At 40.0% G+C, this 25,101-nt stretch overlaps 1 protein-coding gene across 9 annotated transcripts in view; it reads left to right on the forward strand.

Annotated features, from left to right (window-relative positions):
* The first annotated feature begins 3,717 nt into the window (after nucleotides 1-3,717).
* The window catches only part of CEP128 (centrosomal protein 128), a 479,221-nt gene continuing 457,837 nt past the window's right edge, over nucleotides 3,718-25,101 (forward strand). For 4 of the 9 annotated variants that reach the window (XM_070378426.1, XM_070378432.1, XM_070378433.1 and 1 more), the window contains exons 1-3: nucleotides 3,718-3,902; nucleotides 5,693-5,848; nucleotides 21,431-21,552. The gene's annotated coding sequence lies outside the window, so the exon portion shown is untranslated. Of the gene's footprint in view, nucleotides 3,903-5,692; nucleotides 5,849-21,044; nucleotides 21,164-21,430; nucleotides 21,573-25,101 lie in introns of those variants that run through there. The other 5 variants (XM_070378430.1, XM_070378427.1, XM_070378431.1 and 2 more) reach the window with 5 other exon arrangements.

Consider the following 25,101-nt stretch of genomic DNA (forward strand, 5'->3'; position numbering starts at 1 on the left):
TTCAGATGGTTCAGCTTAACTGTAGTTTTGAGATTGTGTGTGTGGGATAATGTGTGCCTGTCATATCAATTAAAAGCACTAAAGGTCATTTGGGAGTTACAAGGCTCATTTTGTATAAAATCGTCTTTTTTTTTTATTAGCTTTATTTTATTTCATGTCTTTTGCTGAGAACGAGAAAGAGTCTATGATCTGACTATTTTTTCTGGATAGCATATAGCATACTGCTGTATTGAGAGCACACCATATGATAGAAAGCTGTGATAAATTTAACAATGTATTTTAAAATTTCTTTGTCATAATGAACTCAATGCTGATTCTTTATCTGTAGGTCCAAGTTATATCCTCTGAATTTGCTTTATTTTGTTAATATCACTTTAAAAATGGGGTCCCCAGAATTTTGTCCCATTTTCTAAATATGATTGAACCAGAGAAGAGAAGTTGTGGAAAAATAAGTTTTTATTAATGCATCTCAAGATTTCATTAGCTTTTTTGGTAGTCAGTCTTCCTGTAGTTGATCAGACATCAGTTCATCAGGAAGTGTCTTTTTTATGTCTATGCCAGCATCTGTTGGATCATCGAAAAAGCAAGTTCCAGAAAAACATCTATTTCTGCTTTATTGACTATGCCAAAGCCTTTGACTATGTGGATCACAACAAACTGTGGGAAATTCTTCAAGAGATGGGAATACCAGACCACCTGACCTGCCTCCTGAGAAATCCGTATGCAGGTCAAGAAACAACAGCTAGAACTGGACGTGGAACAGCAGACTGGATCCAAATCGGGAAAGGAGTACATCAAGGATGTATATTGTCACCCTGCTTATTTAACTTATATGCAGAGTACATCATGAGAAATGCTGGGCTGGAGGAAGCACAAGCTAGAATCAAGATTGCTGGGAGAAATATCAATAACCTCAGATATGCAGATGACACCACCCTTATGGCAGAAAGCAAAGAAGAATTAAAGAGTTTCTTGATGAAAGTGAAAGACGAGAGTGAAAAAGTTGGCTTAAAACTCAACATTCAGAAAACTAAGATCATGGCATCTGGTCCCATCACTTCATGGCAAATAGACGGGGAAACAGTAAGAGAATTTATTTTTTGGGGCTCCAAAATCACTGCAGATGAAGATTTAATTAATCTTTAAATTAAAAGATGCTTGCTCCTTGGAAGAAAAGTTATGACCAATTTAGACAGCATGTTAAAAAGCAGAGACATTACTTTGTCAACAAAGGTCCATCTAGTCAAAGCTATGGTTTTTCCATAGTCATGTATGGATGTGAGAGTTGGACTATAAAGAAAGTTGAGTGCTGAAGAATTGATGCTTTTGAACTGTGGTGTTGGAGGAGACATTTGAGAGTCCCTTGGACTGCAAGGAGATCCAACCAGTCCATCCTAAAGGAAATCAGTCCTGAATATTCATTGAAAGGACTGATGCTGAGGCTGAAACTCCAATATTTTGGCCACCTGATGTGAAGAACTGACTCATTTGAAAAGACCCTGATGCTGGGAAAGATTGAAGGTGGGAAGAGAAGGGGATGACAGAGGATGAGATGGTTGGATGGCATCACCGACTTGATGGACATGAGTTTGAGGAAATTCCGGGAGTTGGTTATGGATAGGGAGGCCTGGCATGCTGCAGTCCATGGGGTCACAAAGAGTCAGACATGACTGAGCGACTGAACTGAACTGATAGAAACTTATGCATTATTCTCACCTGGGTTTGTAATAATTTGTTTCATAATCTATTTCCCTCACTTCACTGTGAACAACATGCGGGCAGAGATGATGTTGTTTATCCTCTCATTTTTTTTTTACTGCATCTTCAGGGCCTAGTACAATGTCTGTTTCATAGAAAGATTCAGCATATATTTGCTGAGTTAAATGAATACACTTGTTTTGAAAAATTAAAATGTTAGTCAATAAATGGAGTTATTATTATGCTTCCACGTGCATTTGGGGAAAGCTTAAGGCTGTTCTGAATTACCTTAATTTCAGGATCAGGTGGAGCACATTCTTGAATACAGAATGTGTTCAGGATCGAACAGCTTGAAGATAGAAGCAAATATATAGGTAGATCTTTAGAAGAATTATTTTATATCCAAACTGAATATAAACTTTACCTCTCAGTGTGGGCCAGAGAAAATATTTGAATAATTGTAATATATAGTATGACTTTGTGTGCTTGTGTATATGCACACAAGCATGAGGTTGGGGGGGATGCGGGAAAGAGAGAGAGACAAAGGGAGAATGTGCAGTGAGGAAAGGCTGAGAAGAGAGAGAAAAATTTAAAAAGGTTAGGACCCCATGTTTGAAGGGCTTAGAATCTAGTGAAAGTGACAGTCGTTCAGTCGTGTCCAACACTTTGCAACCCCAAGACTTTACAGTCCATGGAATTCTCCAGGCCAGAATACTGGAGTGGGTAGCCTTTCCCTTCTCCAGGGGATCTTCCCAACCCATAAATCGAATCAAGGTCTCCCACATTGCAGGCAGATTCTTTACCAGCTGAGCCACCAGGGGAGCCATAGAGTCTAGTGGAGGAGACCAACTGGGATCGGATTACAGTACAAAATTACTAGAATAAGGAAACTGTGTAGTTTAGAAATGTGATTTAGCTTTACTGGAGGTAGCCCGGAAAACTTTCACAGATAAAAGAAGATTTGATTTTAGCCTTGAGGAGGGAAGAATTAATGGTCTTCTTCAATAGCTTTTCCTGCAGCAGGAAACGGCAACCCACTCCAGTACTCTTGCTTGGAAAATCCCACGGATGGAGGAGCCTGGTAGGCTACAGTCCATAGGGTCGCGAAGAGTCGGACAAGACTCAGCGACTTCACTTTCACTTTTCCCTTTCATGTATTGGAGAAGGAAATGGCAACCTACTCCAGTGTTGCCTGGAGAATCCCAGGGACGGGGGAGCCTGGTGGGCTGCCGTCTATGGGGTCGCACAGAGTCCGACACGACTGAAGCGACTTAGCAGCAGCAGCAATGGCATGTCCAGGGTTCAATTATTTGTTGAAGGTTTTATCATCACCTTTTCATTACTGAAACCGACATCTGTAGTGGAATATGTCTCTTTCATGTTCTAGAACGACTGAGGAGATGACAGCCTGCACTGAAGGTAGCAGCTGCCATGACGTGACAGCCACATCCACTTGGGGTTTGCCATTTGTGAACTGTGCGGCTTCAGTCGCGTCATTTGCTCTTTCCAGGCCAAAGGATTTGATTAGTTAATCTTCACTGTTCCCTTTCAGTTCTGAGAATTTGTGAGCCTTCAGAAACAGACATTGGGGCCTGGTATAAAGGGGATCTTCCCATCTCACTGTTGGAAATTACACTTCCCTGTTCCCCACAGAGTGAAAGAAACATAGTTTGTGTATTACAACTACTTAGATTTTTTTATTATTTTAAATGAATAATTTAGACAGTTCTGATGATGCTAGAGTGAGGGCAAAAGCAGCCCTCTTAATTCTTTATCTGGGGGTTGTCTCTTACAGCTGCTACTGGCACTTTAACAAAAAGAACAGAGCAAGAGGGCGCCGCCTAAGCACTCAGGTGCCCGCTAATCCGGCCTCTTCCGGGAAAGTCACCCGCAAGACCAGTCATCGGGTATCATGGGAAATGCAGTTTCTCCTGGAGTCGCTCTCTCCTAGTAACTCCTTGCTCTTGAGCATGAGGTAGACTACAACTCCCAGAGGGCCAAGCGGGAGAAGCGGGGCCCTGTACCTTCGCCGCGGCTGGGCGGCTAGTTCAAGTTGCCATAGCTGCGAGTCTGGGGAGAGCGGAGTCGGTTGCTTCTCCGCGTCTGGTCAGTTATACCTCCTGGGGTTGCCGGTGGCCGCGGGAGCCGGGTGGGGCCTCGGCAATGACCCGGCGTTAAGGACCTGGGGTCCTCTTCTAGTTCAGGTAGCTTCCCTCAGCCGCCCCTCGCCCTTTCCGTACCACTTCCCTGTCGTGTCTTGACGTTTTGGGTCCCGTTTCCCCTGGTCCCGGGGGTCGGGACGCCGGAGCTGCGCGGAAGCCCTGGGCTGGGGCCGGGGGCGGGGCGGGTCTGTGGCGAAGCTGGGGAGCCGGCGTGCCCGGTACCCCCACGCCCCCCTTCCCTCGGCATGCGTGTCCACAGTCAGGTCCTGGTCAAGGTATACGGGGAGTTTGAACTTGGTTGCCCTCTTTTCGAGAGCACAGCGCGTCCCGTCGCTAGCAGCTGTGAAGCTTGAGCTGTCAAGGAGGTCGGCCTCCTCCTGGCGTGTGCGTTGCCTGGCCTGGCATATAATTGCTTCGTACCTGTTTTGGAGTCACAAAAACTTGCTACCCTCGGGAGCGCTGTTTATATCAGTGCCTTGTCTTCCTTTGCCAACATGGAAGTTGCCTCAGCGTCAGCTGTTAACAGTCCCTTCCAGGAGTTTATTTCCTGTCAACACCTGGACATTGAATTCCAGCTGCTCCCTCAGCGGTTTGATGGAGCTCAGTCGCTTCTGCGGACATTCTATAAAACCGCTTTGCAGCCTTATGCCAAGTATTATGTAAAGTATCTAACCCAGGGCCTATCCCCCAGGAAGGGCTCAGTGTTTGTTATTTTTTTTTTTTTTTTTGATTATACAGAGCTGTGCCCATAGACACACAGTGCAAGTTTAAGTTTTTTTTAGTACCTATACTAAAGTAGAAAGGAGCTGGTGAAATTACTCTTAAGTAATTTTTTTGACACATCCAAAATGTTTTCACTCTCAACATGAAGTCAGAATGAAACTGGAGATATTTCACATCCTAAAATAACTTTAAAAAATGGACTAAATGTTATGTGTATTTTATGTGTACAGCACTTTAGCCACTTTTGGCTAGTGACTGCTCTAGTAGACACGATAGCTAGAAGATTAACATTTTGGTAGTTTCATGTTGGCACAGAAATTTGTGTGTGTCCATGACTCATAGAATGAAGGTTGCTGTTTTGTTGAAAGAGTTGGCTATGCATCTTGCCTACGTCCTGTCCCACGGCATGACCTCTGGGTCACTTTGGACTCTGTCTTGACTGTTTATTTTGACTAAGAGAATACTTTTTTTTTTTTCCTTTTGGAGTGATTTATAGATGTATTCTGATCTGCTTTTTATGTGGACAATTACCAATTTTCTTGATAATTTTTTGTAGATTCTTACAGACTGCTTTGAAAGGAGTCGCAAAGAATTGAGAATATTTCTATCCACAGATCTTACAACCAAAGGCATTTTATTTTTACTTATTGCTGTACTAAGTGTTGGAAGAGCTGGGCAGTTTATAAAGTATTTCCTTTAGGAGTGCTAGCATGTGGTTCATTTACTGGCTTAGAAGTATGTTTGGTCCATTAAATTCAGAAGTAACATGTTAAATTCATTACCTGCCTTAGTTAATTTACCCACTAATAGACTTAGGGATAGTACCTTTGGCTAGACTTGGGCTACAGTTCACACTAAGGGATGACTGGGGATGGGTGGAAGTCCCCAGCGAGGAGTATGCTGGCTGGGGATTGGATGTGAAGAACTCCTGTGACTTCAGTGGGGTGTTTGCATGATCCAAGAAACAGTTTCTCTGTTCTCTGATTTGATGTGATTTATTCTCTGCCATGCACACAAACTGTCCATAGGGTGAGCTTACTTTATCATTAATTGCTTAAAAAATTTTAAGGTTGTAGGTATGTTTTACTCCTTGTTTCATTTATCTGTAGGTGGTTTGGGGAAAGTGTAGGGGCAACCAAAGATCCTCCACTTGACTAGGCCTCTTGCCCTGAACCTCATGAAGAAATGTTAAGAGTCAGACATACGTGCCTAAGAAGAGCTCTGAGCTCAGAGGACAGCAGCCCGGAGTTTGGGGGGTATGCTTTGTAAGTATGCTTCCTCCCTCCTTGAGTTTTTGAGATGACACATTTTTGTATATTTATAGTGGAAAGGAATATGTCAACAAGTAGAACTTTAAGGGGCCGGAAACCCCTTTCAAACATGCAATATCAAGATTAAATAGGATGGTTGTACATGCAATATTACAAAAATTAAGGGGAACAGACTGGATACCTTAATGAAAGCGATAGCGATGCACCTGTTTCCATTAGACAAGTATTTGAGAACCTTTTTTGTCTCAGGCAGTATATTAGGCACATTTTACATGTTTTATAGGTTTATTTCCCTGGTGGTTTAGACAGTAACGAATCCACCTATAATATAGGAGACCCGGGTTTGATCCCTGGGTTGGGAAGATCCCCTGGAGAAGGGAAAGGCTACCTACTCCAATATTCTGGCCTGGAGAATTCCATGGACAGAGGAGCCTGTAGGCTACAGTCCATGAAGCAGCAAAGAGTCAGACACGACTGAGCATGCATGTACATGTGTGTATATATATGTATATACACACACATACCATATATGTATATAGTACATTTATTATACCTCTGTTCATTTTATAAATGAGATTTAGATAGGCTATTAGATTGACTTGGATTCTGGAGCCAAAAAAATGGTCTTCATCCCCAGGTCCTCTGACTCCAAATCCCAGCTGCGCCCACTACAGGAGGCTACATTGTGGTCTCTGATTGTCCTCCAATAGAGTTTGATTTATATTTAGTATTTTTAGATTGTGTATCATATAAGCAAAATTTGTTGTTATTCATCTCTTTAAATGTTCAAGGGGTTCTAGTATCTTTCTTAGTTTTTTATCCCCAAGGTTTAATGGTCTTTATGGTATTATTGAGGTAAGAGGTAATTGTGTCTATGATTTTGATTGAATATAAATGCATGTATGCAGCATGAATTGTCATTGATGGTCAGTAGGATAGTGTTAACTCAGGCTTTTCATCATGGATTTAGAATTCTGGACACTTTAGCATTTTCACGTTGCATTTTGATAGAGGGCACTTAAACATGTAGGGAAGACCCATTGGGGCCTTGTAAGAACACTTTGTTTAAGCTGTATGTGTGAAAGGTTCTTAGAATTAAAGAATATTAGAGCTGGAGTGGCCTGATAGAATAATTTAGTCCCAAAGTTTTCAGCCAGTCATGACACATTTGGAAATAATATAAAAATAACCTAGAGTGGATTCACTGTTAACCGTGTAATAATGTCACTGGCTTGATTCTAGTATGAAATGTTTCAATATATTCATACTATTCTAATAGTGTTTTTCTTTCTTGTAATAATGTATTATTATGTTAGCACAAGTTTTTCCTTATCTCTTTTAGCTGCTACATAGTTTCCCAAATGGCTAGATACATTTATTGTGTCCTTAATCAGTGGACTTGTGGGTTTTTTTTTTTTTTTTACTATTATAAATAATTCTGCAATGAAGCTCTTTTACCTGATGGCTCAGTGGTATAGAATCTGCCTTCTAATAAAGGAGACGTTCCTTGGGTCGGAACGATCCCTTGGAGAAGAAAATGGCATCCCACTCCAGTATTCTTGCCTGGGAAATCCTGTAGACAGAGGAGCCTGTTGGGCTACAGTCTGTGGGGTTGCAAAGTCTTGGACATGACTTAGTGACTGAACAATAACACATAAGATGTATACATATATTTTGTAATACATCTTGTGTTTTCCTAGGATACTAGTCATAGAAGTAGACTCTGGATCAAAAGGTGTATATTACTTATTTTTACTTTGCCAGATTGTTCCCTAGAAAAACTGTCTTAGTTAATATCTTACAGCAAGGTATGTCCTTGTGAACACTGGTGGTGAGAGCTTTTGTTCATAGGTTCAGAACAGATAAAAAGGAATATCATTATTTTAATTAGCTGTTTTTTAATTAGTGAAATATAGTATCTTACACTTTTTTAAAGAGCCATTTATGTTCTTTGAATTGTCTATCTTTTGTACCTTTTACTATTGGAATGTTCTTTTCTTCCTTTTTTGAAAAATGATAAATTCTTTGGTTTCCATATAATGCAAATATTTTTCTAAGTTTTAACTTTCATTTTCTAATCTTGTTCTGGTGTCTTATTAATAATTATGAATGATCTTGAGTCTTATTAGGCCTTTATCGGATATTAACACCTCCTGAAATGTATAAAACTCTTATCTTAAAGTGAAAGGTGCTCAGTCATGTCTGACTCTTTCCATGGACTGTATAGTCCATGCAATTCTCCAGGCCAGAATACCGGAGTGGGTAGCCTTTCCCTTCTCCAGGGGATCTTCCCAACCCAGGGATTGAACCCAGGTGTCCTGCATTGCAGGCAGATTCTTTACCAGCTGAGCCATGCGTAGTGTTTGCCATGAGACAGGTGCTCATGAATGAATGAACTCATAGATGTATGAATTAAAGCTAAACCTGAATTAGGCTTTTAATGAAGAGAGACTTGTGGAAGAAATGGACTATAATTATTATTTAGAAAATATAAGATAATTTTATAGATTGTAGGAGGAAGAAAAGAGCTTGATCGTGGAAGAGTGAAGGTCTTAAAATGACAAAAATAGGTTGGCTTATTAACAGCAATTGATACAGTAAAACAATACTGAGAATGCACACTGATGGTAAAGAGTCCAGGTAACTTGGAGTGTGTACAACTTTGTAGTACAGATAAATAGTAATTGAGGAATGTAGGTAGCTGCAAATAGCAATGAGAAAATGATTTGTAATAATTCAAGCAAACCTTGTAGGTTTGATTCAGTTATAAGTTTTAACCATTGAAATGAATTTTAAATTATTATCCTTGTTTATGAGACATTGTCAAGTATTCACATTTGTACTATTTTGCAGTTTAGTCCATATTGTTTGAGAACTCAGTTAATATAGCCCATGTACCATAAGAATTATTTCATCCAACAGTTATTTAATTAGAATCACCAATTGCAAAGTCCTGTACTTTGAAGTTTGTCTCTGGGTTAATCAGTGTAATAAGGGAAGTTTAACTGTAAATTCATTAAAATTGTTCCAGCCACATGCTAGGTACTATGTTAGATGTTGAAATACATCTGTGGGCAAAGTTAATGGAGTCTCTGATGAGATTTAGTCTAAAAGGGAGACAGACAAGTAAACAGCCAGTTAGCTCTTCTGGGCTGTGAGGAGGTGGTCCAAGGTGGGGGCAGTGAAGAAAGGTTCTCCAGAGAAAGTCTCCTCTGAACTGAGACTTGAAGGACAAGTAAGAGTTAGCCAAAGGAGACGGAGTGAGGAGAATGTTCCAGGTGGTGAATACAGCAGAGGTATGATGGTGAGATGAGCATAACATATTTGAGAAATTGAAAAAAAAAAACTTTCTGTGGCATGAATAATTACATTTCATGGACATATTTAGTAATTGTATTGCTATAAATATAGAATTATAGCAATACAGAGGGTGAAAAGATTATTTCTGGCTGGAAACGGAAGGCTTCTCTGAGATTGTGTTTGACCTATACCTGCAGTGGTCGACAGCAGACGGCATTTTCACGGCATTTCAGTCAGAACTAATGATGCCAGTGAGGGATGGAAGTGGTAGGAGAACGTGGTGTACATAGTAGCTAAATGTAGGCCTTACGTTTCTATGGTTCATTTGTTAAGAAAAGGGTGTCTTGATGAGGGTCTTGAATTTCTGATTCGAGAACCTAGACTCAGCCACGTGGGCAGTGGAGTGTCAGTGCAGGTTGAAATGTATGGAAAAGGACTCACAGTTGGAGAAACCATTATAGTGGCTAGTCACGCGATAAGAAAAGTCCTGAATTCTGGATGGTGCCCGTGGTAAGAGAAGGGAGACATGATAGGAATTTGGGCCTTGAAGACAGGCTTGTGACTTGGCTCTGCCATTGGAAGCTGTGTCACCTTGGGTGCCTTGCTTAGCTTCTTTAAGCCTCTCAGGTGTAGGTCATGAGGACAGCAGTACTTACCTTGTAGGGTTATTGTCATACAACAATCTGTGATATTAAAGCATTAGCTAGTCAGCATTATTATTTCAACTTTTGTTTTTTGAAGGTTTTTGAAATTGAGATTCTTAACTGGCGTTTATATCCATACAATTGTGGTAGTTTACTGTTTAAGTGTAATTGGTCTTATATGATATTGAGCTGTTTTTCATTATAGTTGGATTCCTTTCTAATCCTATATCTTTAAAAATTTTTATGTGTACATATAAAAACATTACAAGAAAAAGTTTATGGTACACAGTTCATTCCAATCACCTTTTAAATAATTTTAGAAGTTTTTTTTTTTAAAATAGTATCTTGGAAAGAACAAATCATTCTTGTTACCTCCTTTAAAAAATAAGAATAAAAAATAAACTTTTGAATAAGCATATTTATAAGTACAATGAAAGTGTATTTTAGTTAATTATTATAGAAAAGTTAAAGAGAGATCTAAAGATATAAAGTAAAAGTAGAGTTGGGGAAGAAAGAAATATGGGACTTGAGGAAGAGTGGAAGACAAGAAAATACTTTTTTTTTTTTTTAAAGTTTAAGTCTTTAGGATATGGTTTCTGAAAAAAAAAGAATGCCTGAAAGAGGTTGTAAAGATTCCTAGTAAGAGATAGAATTATTTAAAAGTCATCTTAAAAGAGCTATAGAAAATTGGATTTATAGCAGAACATAATTAATACTTTATTATCTTAGGCTGTATTCATGATATAAACCATTAGTTTTGAGTAAGTGGGTACACTTGGAATAGTCAGGCCTTAAATGCTCTGGTTGTATGTATATGGTGGGAGAATTGTATCGTAAGAGATATGGTGAGGAAAGACACACATACACAGCCCAACATTTCAATGTGTTTGGAATTTCAATGGTGTTTTCGCATCTAAGAATGTAGTTGGAAGAGGCGGTGGCTAAGAGGAGATGTAGGTTCTAGATCTCTTAGTGTAGCTTTTTATGAAAGCACTTGTGGATAAGTGTTTTACTCAAACTTTTTGTTCCTTTAGGAACAAAAGTAAAGGGTTGAAATTATATCAGCTTTACAGGCTTCAGATAGAGATCAAAAGAGAAAATGCTGGTGAAAATCCTTGTAAGCTATAAAGCAGTATGCAAATTTGAGGTATAAATAGCAATAAGAAATATTTCCTTACCTAAAAATTTGTAGTGTTGTTTTGTTCACTAGGAAAGTCAAGAGGAATTTCTGTTTCTGCTTTAAAAACTAGGAGGAAGAAAACAAACACGCTTTATAATACACTAAAGAAATGGCATGTTTATTATGAAAAACTTAATTTTGCATGAACAAATAAATAGCCCCAAATGATATTTATGATTACTCTCTCAAAAATTGGTGGCCTGTCCCTTGTTATATCAATTGTTAATGCTTATTTTGTGCACCCTAATATGAATTTATCCTTTTTTGCTTCTACCGTTAGATGACAGTCTGAAACCAACTTGTTTTCTTAAGGAGAGCAGGCCTGAGAGGAAGCCTCAGGAAATTAACCATCTTCTGAACCAAATCAAATGACTTATTAGTAAACTATGTGTGTATATATCAATTAGCCTTTGCATAATAAATAAATCCTGGCAGGCATACAGCAACGCGCTTTTATTGTCTACCTATCTTGGCTGGACATGTTAGTCTGGGCTCAACTGACTGGTCCGCTGATCTAAGCTGGAAGTCGTTGCGGCAGCAGCCATGTATCCCACACCATCTAGTGGGATCGTCTTTGCATGTCCTGATGGTGACGCAAGAGTTATGAGGGGAGCAGGTTCCAATGTGTAGTCCCATTTCAGGTATCTGTTTGTGCCCTGTCAGCTGAAATCCTGTTGGCCAACTTAGGTCAAATAGCTGAGCCCAGAGGCAGGGAGGGTAATTCCACCCATAGTGGGAGGACTTACATCTTGGGGAGGTGAAGAGTTGGAGCCAGATTACGCAAGCAGCACTTTGTTCTGCATTTAATTTCTTTTATATACCAGAGTGGGAAAACATCCTGAGTGGTCTGCCGAAAATCAAGGCTTACTTCTCGTTCTGGTTTTGTAGTCTGTAGGCTAATATGAAAGCTGTGTTACCCGATTTCCCTTCTGGTCTGTAGAGGGGAGCATTGTCTCTCGAGCATTTAACCTTGATTGATTCTTTCACAGTAGAATTTTCATTTTTAACTGGGGAATGAGGCCAATAAACTTCCTTTGTCTTGGTTCTTGATTCAAAGTAGGATTCCAAAATCAGCTGCTAATGGGGTCCTATGCCCAGTGGGGATTGCAAGGGCAAGCAGGAAGGTGCAAGACCCACTCAGGGCAGCCACTGTTTACAGCTGTGTTGCCATGGAAACAGTCTTCCCCAGTGTTGCCAGATCTCTGGCCTTTTCAAGAGAAACTGGAAATTAGATTTTTTTGGTGAAGTCTCTTTGTTTTCAAATTAAGGTTTTAAGATAACACAATGAGGGCTCTGTTAAATATGTATCGCTTGGCTGGATTTGGTCCGTAGTTCTCTACTTTTCATCCCCTGATTTAAAGAGAATGGTGTTAGGAACTCAGGGATTCTAGCTCTGTCTTTGTCCAGGCTCACCTCATGTCCATTTTCTGACAGTTTGGGCCATTATTAGGGGGTTGTGTCTACACCTGGAGGGCTTCATTATTGTCTACTTTGGGAATAGCGTAGCTTGTATTTATTCTGTTTATCTGTTAGCAAATAGCATGCCATTCTAGGGCTTAGCTCCAAGTAAGAAATCCATCTTCTGTTTGTTAGTATCCATTTCTGTCTGTTATCTTTTTTTTCCCCCTTCTTGGGTTTTTGTTGATTGTTTTTTATCTTGACATGTTTTACTTTTAATTTAATTTTGTAAACTGCCTCATTTATTTTAGAAGTGCGTGTAGGTGTATGAGTCTAAAATATTTGTGTCATTCTTCTGGTGAGACAGGGAAAGAGTTATTAAGTAGCTTTATTTTCTTTTAAAGCCTTGCTAATTTTTAACAACTGGCATACATATAATTAAACAGCTATTAGTTTTGTCTCCATGCCTGAGGAAACAGTAATTTTTCATGCCATGCAGGCTTTTCCAGAAATACCCCTGCCACCTGCTTGATGGGTGCTGATCCACGTGACTCTGCCCTCTTACTCCCGCAAGGGGAGCAAAATGGAGCCTGGGGGCTGAGTCTGTCTGGTGTCATCCATGGAATAGAGGGGTGGGTGTGTGCATGTGTGTGAGAGAGAGAGGAAGGGAGGGGAAGTAGGAGGGGGAAGGCAGAGAGAGGAAAGAAGGAAATGGGTGGTAGCAACAGGAGTAAGTGGAATATCCAAAAAAAAAATGAAATCTAGAGTATTTGCAATATACATATGTATATATGTATGTATATGTGTATGCATGTGTTCATGCTTGATCATGTCCCACTCCATGTGACCCCATGGCCTGTAGCCCACCAGGCTCCTCTGTTCATGGGATTTTTCAGGCGAGGATACTGGAGCGGGTTGCCATTTCCTTCTCCACGGGATCTTCCCGACCCAGGGATGGAACCTGAGTCTTCTGCCTTGATTGGCAGGTGGTTTCTTTACTGCTGAGCCCCCTGGGAAGCCCATATATATGAATATATGTACATATATACATAATATATATTTAATGTTAATTCTGTAGGTCAGAAGTTCTCAACTGAGAATGATTGTAGCCACGCGCTTCATCTCTGCCCGAGGGGACATTTAGGAATATCTGGAGACAGCTTTAAATCTCTGCTCTGGTTGAAGGATGGGAGAGCTCTGAATATTTGTCTCTTCCCTAGTTCCTCTGAAACGATGCTTTTTAATGGACTCTCTCTGCTTTGTCTCATCCATCTGTCAAACTTCTCATCCTTCTGATGGGTGGAAAGATCTGACCTGGCTCCCCTGGCGTGTTGTCACAGCACCGAGCTCATTGTGTGCAGACTTCCAGAGGTCTTTCTCTCCCGTCGAGGACTGTGACTTAATCACTTTCCTCTTTCATTTCTAATATGGTGACAGTTCAGTGGATGGTGAGCGCATGGATCTGTTGTCTCTCTTCGATTCTATTCCTGTTACATTCCTCTTGACTTAACTGAGAACTGACTCCTGGACAGTGGACTTGATCTCTCTCTTTATTTTATTTGTTTATTTTTTTTGTGGGGAGACTAACAGCCCTTGTTATGTTTAATTTTGTTCCTGAGCGAAGGATAATAAATTCAAGTAGTAACATCACAATAAAATATTTAATTCTTCAGGAGCAGTCCAAGATGCACTGGAATTAGCTCCCTCTTATGTGTCTTCACTTAGGTGGTAATAGATGCAACTGAGTAGCCTAGACATCCTTAAGCTAAAGGTTTGATGTGAGATCTCAACCCCTCTGTCACCTGGGAAAAGGTCCCCACCACAGGGAGCTTGCCTTGGGTAGTGGGCAGGTGATGACTTGAGGTTTGGTATGAGGTGAGTCAATGGACATGAATTTGAGCAAACTCTGGGAGATAGTGAAGGACCGGGAAGCCTGGCGTCCTGCAGTCCGTGGGGCTGCAAAGAGTCAGGCACGACTTAGACACTGGACAACACTCTCAGTCCGTTGGATCTCTGCTGAGTGCCAACTATGTTATTAATAGAGTTCTGGGCCTTGGGGTGCCAACATTGAATAAGTAGAGTAAGTGTCTCCCCTCATGAAACTTACGTGAGGGCTGGAATAAAATCCATACTTCTCTTAGCCTGAACCTCTCCGTGAGCTGTCTCCAGCCTTCTTCTCAGAGTTCGTCCCGTGACACCCTCCTCCTTGGTCACTGTGCTCCTGCCTTTTGCTGTTTCTTAAACACAGCAAATGCCTTCCTACTTCATGTGCTATGCATCTGTTCCTCCACCTGTCTAGGATTTGTTCCCTCCTCATGTCTATGTGAAGTTCCTTCTCATCATTAAGCTCTCTGATTAAAAGAGCCCTGTCCTGACCACTTTTCTCTAAAAAACTCTCCCAAACCAAGTTATTCTTATTTTTAAATTTTTTAATTGTAATTTTATTGGCTTACAGTGTTGTGGTTAATTGCAGGTATACAACAAAGTGATTTAGTTATACATATATTCATTCTTTTTTAGATTCTTTTCTCATGTGGTTTATCATAGAATATTGAGTTCTCTGTGCTGTCCAGTAGGTTAGGTCTTTGTTGGTTATCCATTTTTTTTTTTTTTTTGGTTACAGCTCAGAATTTTATTTGGTAGTACACCCCCTGCTAAGGTATGAGGGTGGGCTAATCCCAAAGGAGAAGCCGGTTGTCTATCTTATATGTTATGGTGAATGATATGTGGTGAATTAACCATATGCCATGGTGTGTGTGTGTGTGTATGTGTGTGTTCATCCCGAACTCCAGACTTATCCTCCCCAACACATTTACCTGTTGGTAATCAGCCATAAGTTTGTTTTTGCTATCTGTAAGCCTGTTTCTGTTTTGTTCGTTTGTATCTTCTGAAGAAGTGAGACTCCACAGTGAATGATGCCGTACGTATTTGTCTTTCTCTGTCTGACTTCACTCAGTGTGGTGACTTCTGGGTCCCTCCACATTGCTGCAAATGGCGCTGCTTCATTCTGTTTTAAATGGTGAGTGATATTTCATTGTGCATACGTACAGCATCTTTGTCCATTCCTTGGCAGTGGACATTGAGGTTGCTTCCATGTCTTGGCTGTTGTAAAGAGTGCTACAGTGAACACTGGGGTGCGTGTTCCCTTTTGGATTATGGTTTTCTCTGGATTTGTGTCCAGGAGTAGGATTATTGGATCATATGGTAGTTCTGTTTTCAGTTTTGTAAGGAATCTCCATGCTATTCTCCACAGTGGTTGTACCAATTTACATTTCTATCAACAGTGCAGGAGGGTTTCTTTTTCTCCAGTATTTATTGTTTGTAGACTTGTTGATGATGGCCATTCTGGCTGGTATGAATTGATAACTTCATGATATTTTTGATTTGCATTTCTCTAATGAATAGCAATATTTGAGCATTTTCTCATGTGCCTGTTGGCCATCTGTTTGTCTTCTTTGGAGAAATATCTATTTAGATCTTTTGCCTGTTTGATTGAGTTGTTTGTTTTTCTGATGTACAGCTGCATAAACTGTTTGTATATTTTGGAGATTAATCCCTTGTTGCTCCCTTCATTTGCAAATATTTTCTCCCATTCTGTGGGTTGTCTTTTCATTTTGTTCATGGTTACCTTTGCTGTGCAGAAGCTCTTAAGTTTGATTAAGTTGCATTTGTTTATTTTCGTTATTTTCATTACTCTAGAAGGTGGATCCCAGAAGGTAATGCTGAAAATAATATTAAAGAGTGTTCCACTTTCCTGTAAGAGTTTTATAGTGTCTGGCTGTACATTTAGGTCTTTGATCCATTTTGAGTTTATTTTTGTGTAAGATGTTAGAGAATGTTCTAATTTCATTCTTTTACACATAGCTGTCCAGTGTTCCCAGCACCACTTATTGAGGAGACTGTCTTTTCTCCATTGAATATTCTTACCTCCCTTGTCATAGACTAATTGGCCCTGGGTGTGTGAGTTTACCTCTGGGCTTTCTGTCCTGTTCATTGGTCTATATTTCTATCTTTGTACCCATACTACCTAATTTTGATGACTGTTCAGTTCAGTTGCTTAGTCATTTCCGACTCTTTGCGACCCTATAAACCGCAGCACGCCAGGCCTCCCTGTCCATCACCAACTCCCGGAGTCCACCCAAACTCATGTCCATCGAGTCGGTGATGCCATCCAGCCATCTCATCCTCTGTCGTCCCTTTTTCTTCCTGCCCCCAGTCCCTCCCAGCATCAGGGTCTTTTCCAGTGAGTCAGCTCTTCACATCAGGTGGCCAAAGTATTGGAGTTTCAGCTTCAACATCAGTCCTTCCAATGAACACCCAGGACTGATCTCCTTTAGGATGGACTGGTTGGATCTCCTTGCAGTCCAAGGGACTCTCAAGTGTCTTCTCCAACACCACAGTTCAAAAGCATCAATTCTTCAGTGCTCAGCTTTCTTCACAGTCCAACTCTCACATCCATACATGACCACTGGGAAAACCATAGCCTTGACTAGACAGACCTTTGTTGGCAAAGTAATGTCTCTGCTTTTGAATATGCTATCTAGGTTGGTCATAAGTTTCCTTCCAAGGAGTAAGCGTCTTTGAATTTCATGGCTGCGGTCACCATCTGCAGTGATTTTGGAGCCCAGAATCCAGTGATGACTGTAGCTTGTAGTATAGTCTGAAATCAGGGAGTCTGATTTCTCCAGCTTCATTTTTCTTTCTCAGTACTTTTTGGCTATTTGGAGTCTTTTGTGTCTCCATATAAATTAAAAAAATTTTTTTGTTCTAGTTCTATGAGAAATGTCATTGGGAATTTGAAAGGGATTGCAGTGAATGTGTCAAAGCTATGTTTTTCCAGTAGTCGTGTATAGATGTGAGAGTTATAAAGAAAGCTGAGCACTGAAGAATTGATGCTTTTGAACTGTGGTATTGGAGAAGACTCTTGGGAGTCTGTTGGACAGCAAGAAGATCCAACCAGTCCATCTTAAAGGAAATCAGTCCTGAATATTCATTAGAAGACTGATGCTGAAGCTGAAACTCCAGTACTTTGGTTTTTAAACTGTGGTGTTGGAGAAGACTCTTGGGAGTCTGTTGGACAGCAAGAAGATCCAATCAGTCCATCTTAAAGGAAATCAGTCCTGAATATTCATTAGAAGACTGATGCTAAAGCTGAAACTCCAGTACTTTGGCTTTTGAATTGTGGTGTTGGAGAAGACTCTTGGGAGTCTGTTGGACAGCAAGAAGATCCAACCAGTCCATCTTAAAGGAAATAAGTCCTGAATATTCATTAGAAGACTGATGCTGAAGCTGAAACTCCAGTACTTTGGCCACCTGATGCGAAGAACTGACTCATTTGAAAAGACCCTGATGCTGGAAAAAATTGAAGGTGGGAGGAGAAGGGGGCAACAGGGGATGACATGGTTGGATGGTTGGATGGAATCACCATCAAAGTCAATAGACATGAGTTTGAGTAAACTCTGGGAGTTGGTGGTGGACAAGGAGGCCTGGCATCCTGCAGTCCATGGGGTTGCAAAGAGTCAGACATGACTGGGTGACTGAGCTGAACTGCATTGAATCTGTAGAATGCCTTGGGTAGTATAGTGATTTTGACAATATTGATTCTTCCAATCCAGCTTTGATCTTATATGAATTGGCTAAAAGGGTTTGAGGAGATGATGTTACAGAGGAGGACTGATGTAAAGAAGACAGGTGCAGGTGATAATTCTTTGTGCATGGTAGCCTCTGCTGGTGTGTTAACTTTTTCTCTTGAAGGATGTGGCAGTCGCTATTGAAGCAGTGAGAAATACATTAAAATTTTTGAACTTGGTTCATGGCTCAGCTTAAAATACATTCCCTAGCTTTCCCAATCCCCTTTAAATATCAGCGTCATTACCTTAAGGACAGCTGCCTTGGACAGGGGCTGAGGCTCTTGGAGGCCCCAGAAGCAATCAACCTACTTAACATGCACCAGTCAGCCTTTGTGAAATATCACCCCTGATGCTGGGTGCTTATCTTTTATGGAACAGCTTGCAAATCCTAATTGTTTTAAACTGGCTTTGAGGAAAAGAGACTTGAGAATCAATAAATTACAGCTCTCATACATACAAATGTGCATCATTATAATGAAGACAGTCTGATGGCTCTTTAGGTCAAATAACAAAAGAGGTGGACTTGAGTTTGTAGACTCACTGCCAGTCCTCTTACTGCAGGGTTGAAATTACAGGGCTGAATGCAGTTTTTATTCTCTCACAATATTCAGGTTTGCATATGGGCATTCATTTTTGATGGATAGATCCTCAGTGGGAGCGAATTGATGAGGGGTTCATTACTTGCTCTGGTGGCCGTATGTCTTCTTTATAAGGTTCATTAAAGCAGAAGCAACAATATTTATGCCTTTAAATACTGATGTGTTGGGAACAGCCAAATAAACTATTCCAAGAATGGTACCATCTGTTTTCAGACCCAGAGCTTTCTCTGTGACTCTGGAGACTTTCGCCCAAGGTCACCCGTCTTAGATCTCTCTAGATTCTTGGGAGAAGCTTAGAATCTGAAAAGCAGACAGTGTGAGTAGTCCTGCTTTCTCATCAGTGATAAACTGTACCTGGAGGTTTAAGCTGCAGAGAGTATCTGCTGCTCTTTGGTGGCTCAGACGGTAAAGAGTCTGCCTGCAGTGCAGGAGATGGGGGTTCGATCCCTGGGTCGGGAAGATCCCCTGGAGAAGGAGATGTCAACCCAATCCAGTATTCTGGCCTGGAAAATCCCATGGACAGAGGAGCCTGGCAGGCTCCAGTCCATGGGGTCGCAAAGAGTTGGACTGAGCAACTTCACTTTCTTTCTTTCTGCAGTTAAAGGAAATGCCGGTCACACATTTAACCAGGATTTAGGTGATTCAGCTCCTTTAAACTGTTCTTTAATCATTCTTCAAATTTAGCAATTCTTTCTTCTTTGTCTACAAACATCATGCTGAGATTTCTTATGCTAATGAGAATGAATTTCTAGTCCACCTGAATTTTTTTTCTTTTAACTCTTTAAAAATAATGAAGATTTTTTTCTTGAGCATGCTAGGTGTTTAAATTCTTCTTTGGAATTCAAATTGCAGTAGTGATTATTATTCATGGGCCACTTTAAATGTGTTTTATTTAGACACATTTTCCAGGTTATCAGTCTGTTCTTAATCTGCTGTCTCTGAAGGGGATCTTTACATATATATATATATATTTTTTTTTTTTTTTCTTTCAAGCATTGATTTTCTTTTTCTTTCTTATTATTCAATCATTGTAAGAAAATCCAGGAAGTATAGGAATGTTTAAAGAATAGAAATCGACTATAAACTTAACGTGGTAAATATACTTTTATTTTCTTCTCCCTTTGTCATCATCCTTTCCTGTTCCTCTGAATGTGTGTGTGTGCATGTGTGTGAAGTCACTTGAGTCGTGTCCTACTCCTACCCTGTGGACCATCGCCCACCAGGCTCGTCTGTCCAAGGGATTCTCCAGGCAAAAATACTGGAGTGGGTTGCCAGGCCCTCCTCAAAGGGATCTTCCCTACCCAGCGATTGACCCCGCTTCTCTTATGTCTCCTACATAGGCAGGCGGGTTCTTTACCACTGGCACCACCTGGGAAACCCCTGAATATGTATACTGGCAATGTATATTCATATACAGACATCATGTAATGTTTATTACAAAATTGGGATTCATGCTTTGATCCCTTGCGTTGCTATTAAATATCTCCAGAAATAGGGATTTAATGTCTGTGTATTATTCCATTACATTAATGTACTGTATTTTAACTCTTATAATTTGAGATTTCAGTGCTTTTTATTTTCCGTTATATAGTTGTGATATTTATTCTCAGCAAATATTCTTATATATAAATTTCTGTGTATATTCCAATGATTTTGTTAGGAGAAACTTTGGAAGTATTGTTAGTAGGTCAAAGGTACAAACTGCTTTTGATACACATTGCCTGCTGACATCTAGACAATTTGTATCAACTTACACATATCCACTGGGACAGCATAGGAATGTTCCTTCCCCTACAACCTGGCTAAGATAGACAGAATTATTTAAGGGAGAACAGTGGGCTATAAAAGCATCTCATTGACGATTTATATTTCCTAGGTTATTAGATAGAACAGTTTTGCATGGCCATATTTGTTGTTGTTGTTGTTTTTTAATGTGACTGCTCTCAGTATGCTTTTATCAACATGGACTGAGTCTAATGCTTTGGGTACGATCTCACTGGGGAGAAGATTTTCAGAGTCCTAAAAAAAAATCTTATTTTCATTAATGCCACTGATACTAGGATAAACAATACTTTTTAAAAACTATTTAATTGTATGAAATAGTAATGGTCAGTGAAGAGTGTAGCATTGGCACTTACTGTTTTGTGCTTCTCCGTCAGTTATCTTAAGGGGCTCTTGGAACTATCTTCATGCCTTTGGTTGAATTCCTGGATTGGGAAGATCCCCTGGAGAAGGAAATGGCAACCCACTCCAGTATTCTTGCCTGGGAAGTCCCATGGACAGAGGAGCCTGGCAGGCTACAGTCCATGGGGTCGCAAAGAGTTGGGCCCGGCTGCGTGACTGACACTTTTTTCTGATAGTGGGGCAGCAGCCTTCTGGTGACCCTCGAGGCCACTCCTTTCTCATTTGGTTCTCTCTTCCTCCATCAGCTCCGTGTCTGGGGAGTGGAAGTGTTGACTGTTAGTAGACTGACATCTTCTGGTAAGGTTGGAACTCTGCCACTGTACCTGCCTTCTGCATTTGCCACTTAGGTTCAGGCGCTCTGTTAGCTGTGAGAGGTGTGTTTGAACTTTTGAATTGTTGGTAGTAGGTGTAGACAGTGCTAAGTTTTTTTTTTTTTTTAATCAGCAATGAAATAGTAATTGAATTTCTATTTTTTTATTATAATCAGATTCTTTAATGTCTTTAGTGTTTTAAATTCAACACTTATGACATTTATGTAATTAAAGTTCTTTCATATGCTATAAAAGCAAATGTTTTGTATGCTGTAATATGATATAAAAATCTTCACCTATATCTCACGTTGAATCTTGATATTTCTACAGGAGTTCCATCAGATGCAGGAGTTTGTACGTCTTTTATTGCTCAACGTAATTGCAATTAAAAGCTGAGGACTTTGTGAACTAGTGAAATTCATGCTGAAAAGTGTGGTTTTATCTTATTAAAAGTATGTAATCCTTAATAGGGGTAAGTGAGAGGTCTTGTGTGTGTGTGTGTGTGATGTGACAGTTACACATAGTTAAGCTAATGCTGTTTGCATAGTTTTGACAACAGTGCTGTATGTGTGAGCAGCTAATGCTGCTATGATTTTCTCTTTTAGATTCAGATACCCTGTATCTTCTCTTGTTAATATGTTTTCAAGTAACTACAGTGTGTGTTCCATTAAGAAAGACTGCGAAGTACATATGTACCTGTGGTAAAAGTATAAGAGTGCGGTGTGGAGAGTTAAACACAAAATCATCCAGGAGTTAACCCGGGGATGGGGTGGGGTGGAGCGGCGGGAGTAGTCGGGTGATAGGGCAGGCAGCCGTGTGCATGCATGCGTGACTGTGTCCTACTCTGCAGCCCCATGGACAGGCTCCCCTGTCAGGCTCCTCTGTCCATGGAATTTTTCAAGAATACTGGAGTGGGTTGCCATTTCCTTCTCCAACGGATATTCCCAACCCGGGGATTGAATCTGTGTCTCCTACATTGGCAGGAGGATTCTTTACCGCTGTGCCAGTACTAGGACTTTATTTACAGTGTTCTAAATATTGGGTTGGCCAAAAAGTTGGTCAGGTTTTTCTATACCAACTAATGGAAAAACCCAAATAAATTTTTTGGCCAACCTAATATTTTATCCAAAATATTAGAAGCACACGTGTCAGAATGGGAAATAATAATATTAAGAATAGATTCTTAAAAATAATAGGGAAATAGATGATAGAAGCAGAAGAATATAATAGAAAATAGAAATAGAAAATGATAACATTCTGGTAGTAGATACATGCTTGCTTACTGTCTTAGTCTCTGTACTATTTTATATTTTACACATTTTCCCCAAATTATTTTAAAAAACATAAAAATTTCAGTTTTCACTCTTTGTAGTCAAGTTGATACTAAATAGCTCATTAGATGACTCTGATATGCCATTTATATTCATTGACAGTGCGTACATGCTAAGTTGCTTCATTTGTGTCCAACTCTATGCAACCTCATGGACAGTAGCCCACCAGACTCTTCTGTCCCTGGGATTTCCCAGGCAAGAACACTGGAGTAGGTTGCTATGCCCACCTCCAGCAGATCTTCCCAACCCAGGAGTTGAACCCGTGTCTCCTATGTCTACCTGCATTGACAGGCGGGTTCTTTACCACTAGCATCATCTGGGAAGCTCCCTCTCCCTTCACTGACATTATGTATAATTGATTATTATTAAAATTTTGATATTCAAAAAAAAATTAGGTTGTCTCAAAGATGGTTATCTTGTTTCTTGTTCTCACCAACAGCCATTATGGTTGACGTCTGATTTTTCAGTGTTACCTTTTTATTCTGCCTGGTGATATCTTAATTCCAGTTTAGTTTCCAGAATTATGACTGGTTAAAATGAAACTTATTCTTTCAGATACAGAATTCTGACAGATCCAGGCATAATTATTATTTTCCATCATATAAGAGAAGGAATAAGGACATAAAAGCCTTTTTACTGTGAGGCCAGAGGTTTGATTTGTTTTATTATATGCAGCATAGATATGTTGCTGTTTTTTCCCCTAAGTGACTAATAGAGATTTCATATTGCTACTTGTTTCCCACTCTCCCTTCCTTTGGTATTTTTATGCTTAAGTGAAATGACAGGGCATTGAGGAGGCTGTAGACACATGTGAGCCATGGCCTGATGCTACCTTTAATGATTTTTACTAGTTGTTCAGACTGTTCACAAGTAGTGTTTAGGAGACAGCAGAGCAGAGCAGAATGAAGAGAACACTGAAGGTGAAGAAGCCTGGCTGAACCCTAGGTCTGCCTCCTGGGTCTCTTACTTATAATTACTGTCTGGAGTTTGACTTGTTACTTAACATCTCTGCCTTCAGTATCCTCTATAGGTTAACTGCCCATTTTAGTAAGTTATTACTCTTTGCGACCCCACGGACTGCAGCCTCCAGGCTCCTCTGTCCATGGGATTTTCCTGGTAAGAGTACTGGAGTGGGTAGCCTATCCTTTCTCCAGGGGATCTTCCTGACTCAGGGATTGAACCCAAGTCTCCCGTATTGCAGGTGGACGCTTTACCCTCTAAGCCACCAGGGAAGCCCTAAATTGGATTGTCTATGTGAGCATTTATAGAGTACCTGGCATCGTAGTAGGCTCTCAGAAAATGTTGGAAGTTTTTTTTTCCCTCCTGTTTTCACGAAAGGAAAGTGTTGGAAAAGTCCTCTAACTTACAGTAAATGATTGTAGGTCAAGTGGCATAGACTTATGTCTGTGCTCACATGTGTGCATGGGTGTGCAGAGACACACAAGTGATTTCCTAAGTTTAAAGGTGAAGTTCCATCTAAGATTTCTTCTCAAGTTTATTCTTTTGGACTTAAGTGTGATCCTGCAAAAGTGTAGCCATACAGTTGCATCCGCCTTTGTTCCTTGTTCATGTTTCCTGATGTCAGAGGGAGCTAGGTTGTCGGCACTGTGCCTTTATGCTTGTAGACAGGAGGAGGGGGGCGAGAACTGAGGAGAGAGGCCAGGAAGGAAGTTGAGAGGCCTGGGCAGAGGAGAGGCTGCAGTCTGACAGCTCCTCTCTAGCACTGTCTCAGATGGGTCGAAGAAGTTGGATGTTTGTTGATTTCTTTTTTCTGATGCTACAAGTACAGACTGTATTTCACTTTGAAAAACCTGAACTCACAGCAAGCTCCCTTGCTTATCTTTTTTATTTAAATATTTAAAAAACATGAATACTTGCATTAAATGTGCTAGAATCTATACATATTTAGCAAATTCCATCTATCCCTTTGGCTTTATAGAATCTATACATATTTAGCAAATTCCCTCTATCCCTATGGTCATGTACTTCCCAGATTCATTCACAATAAAGATCCAAAAATTTCAGAATATTTTAGATTACGAAAGCGAGGTTTCCTCATACTGTTTTTAAAACGCCAGAAAACTGGCCATATAGATTTTAAGAAGATTGTAACAATTAATGTTAAAATAAAGATCATTAACTCTCTATTAAGAAGAAAATGAAATTATTGGAATACTCAAACTTTCACTTTTGATAATTGAATTTTCTCTGATGTTTCTTTGTTAAAAATATATTTCATTTCTTAAATTTCTATAAAAATTTTCTGAAATTGAGATTGTCTTGCGTGAAATTGTTTTTCATTAGATTGAAAATTGAGGTAAGGATGGGAAGAAAGCATATTCAGAGATGTTTCTTCTTAGGAGATTATAGTCAGGCTGCTTGACCTTCTGTTTTGATGGAGATGTTGAAGATGTCATCTTCTCACATATTTGTTGTCATGGAATTTGTACTTCTGTGATGGCATTTAATTCGACTATATTTTAAATTAAGAGGTTTGAGAGTATTTGCTGTATAATAAATGGAATTCTCTTAGTTTATTCTGTGTGTGTTGTATTTTTATTTAAAGATGCACATGTTCTCATAGCTTAGCAGAATGGAAGTCAGACAAATATTGAGACCTTCAGGTCCTACCTTAGAGAATATCTGTGTTATTTTCTTCTTTCATTGTAG

This window comes from Bos mutus, chromosome 10 (assembly GCF_027580195.1).
Source record: "Bos mutus isolate GX-2022 chromosome 10, NWIPB_WYAK_1.1, whole genome shotgun sequence".
NCBI classification, from domain to species: domain Eukaryota; kingdom Metazoa; phylum Chordata; class Mammalia; order Artiodactyla; family Bovidae; genus Bos; species Bos mutus.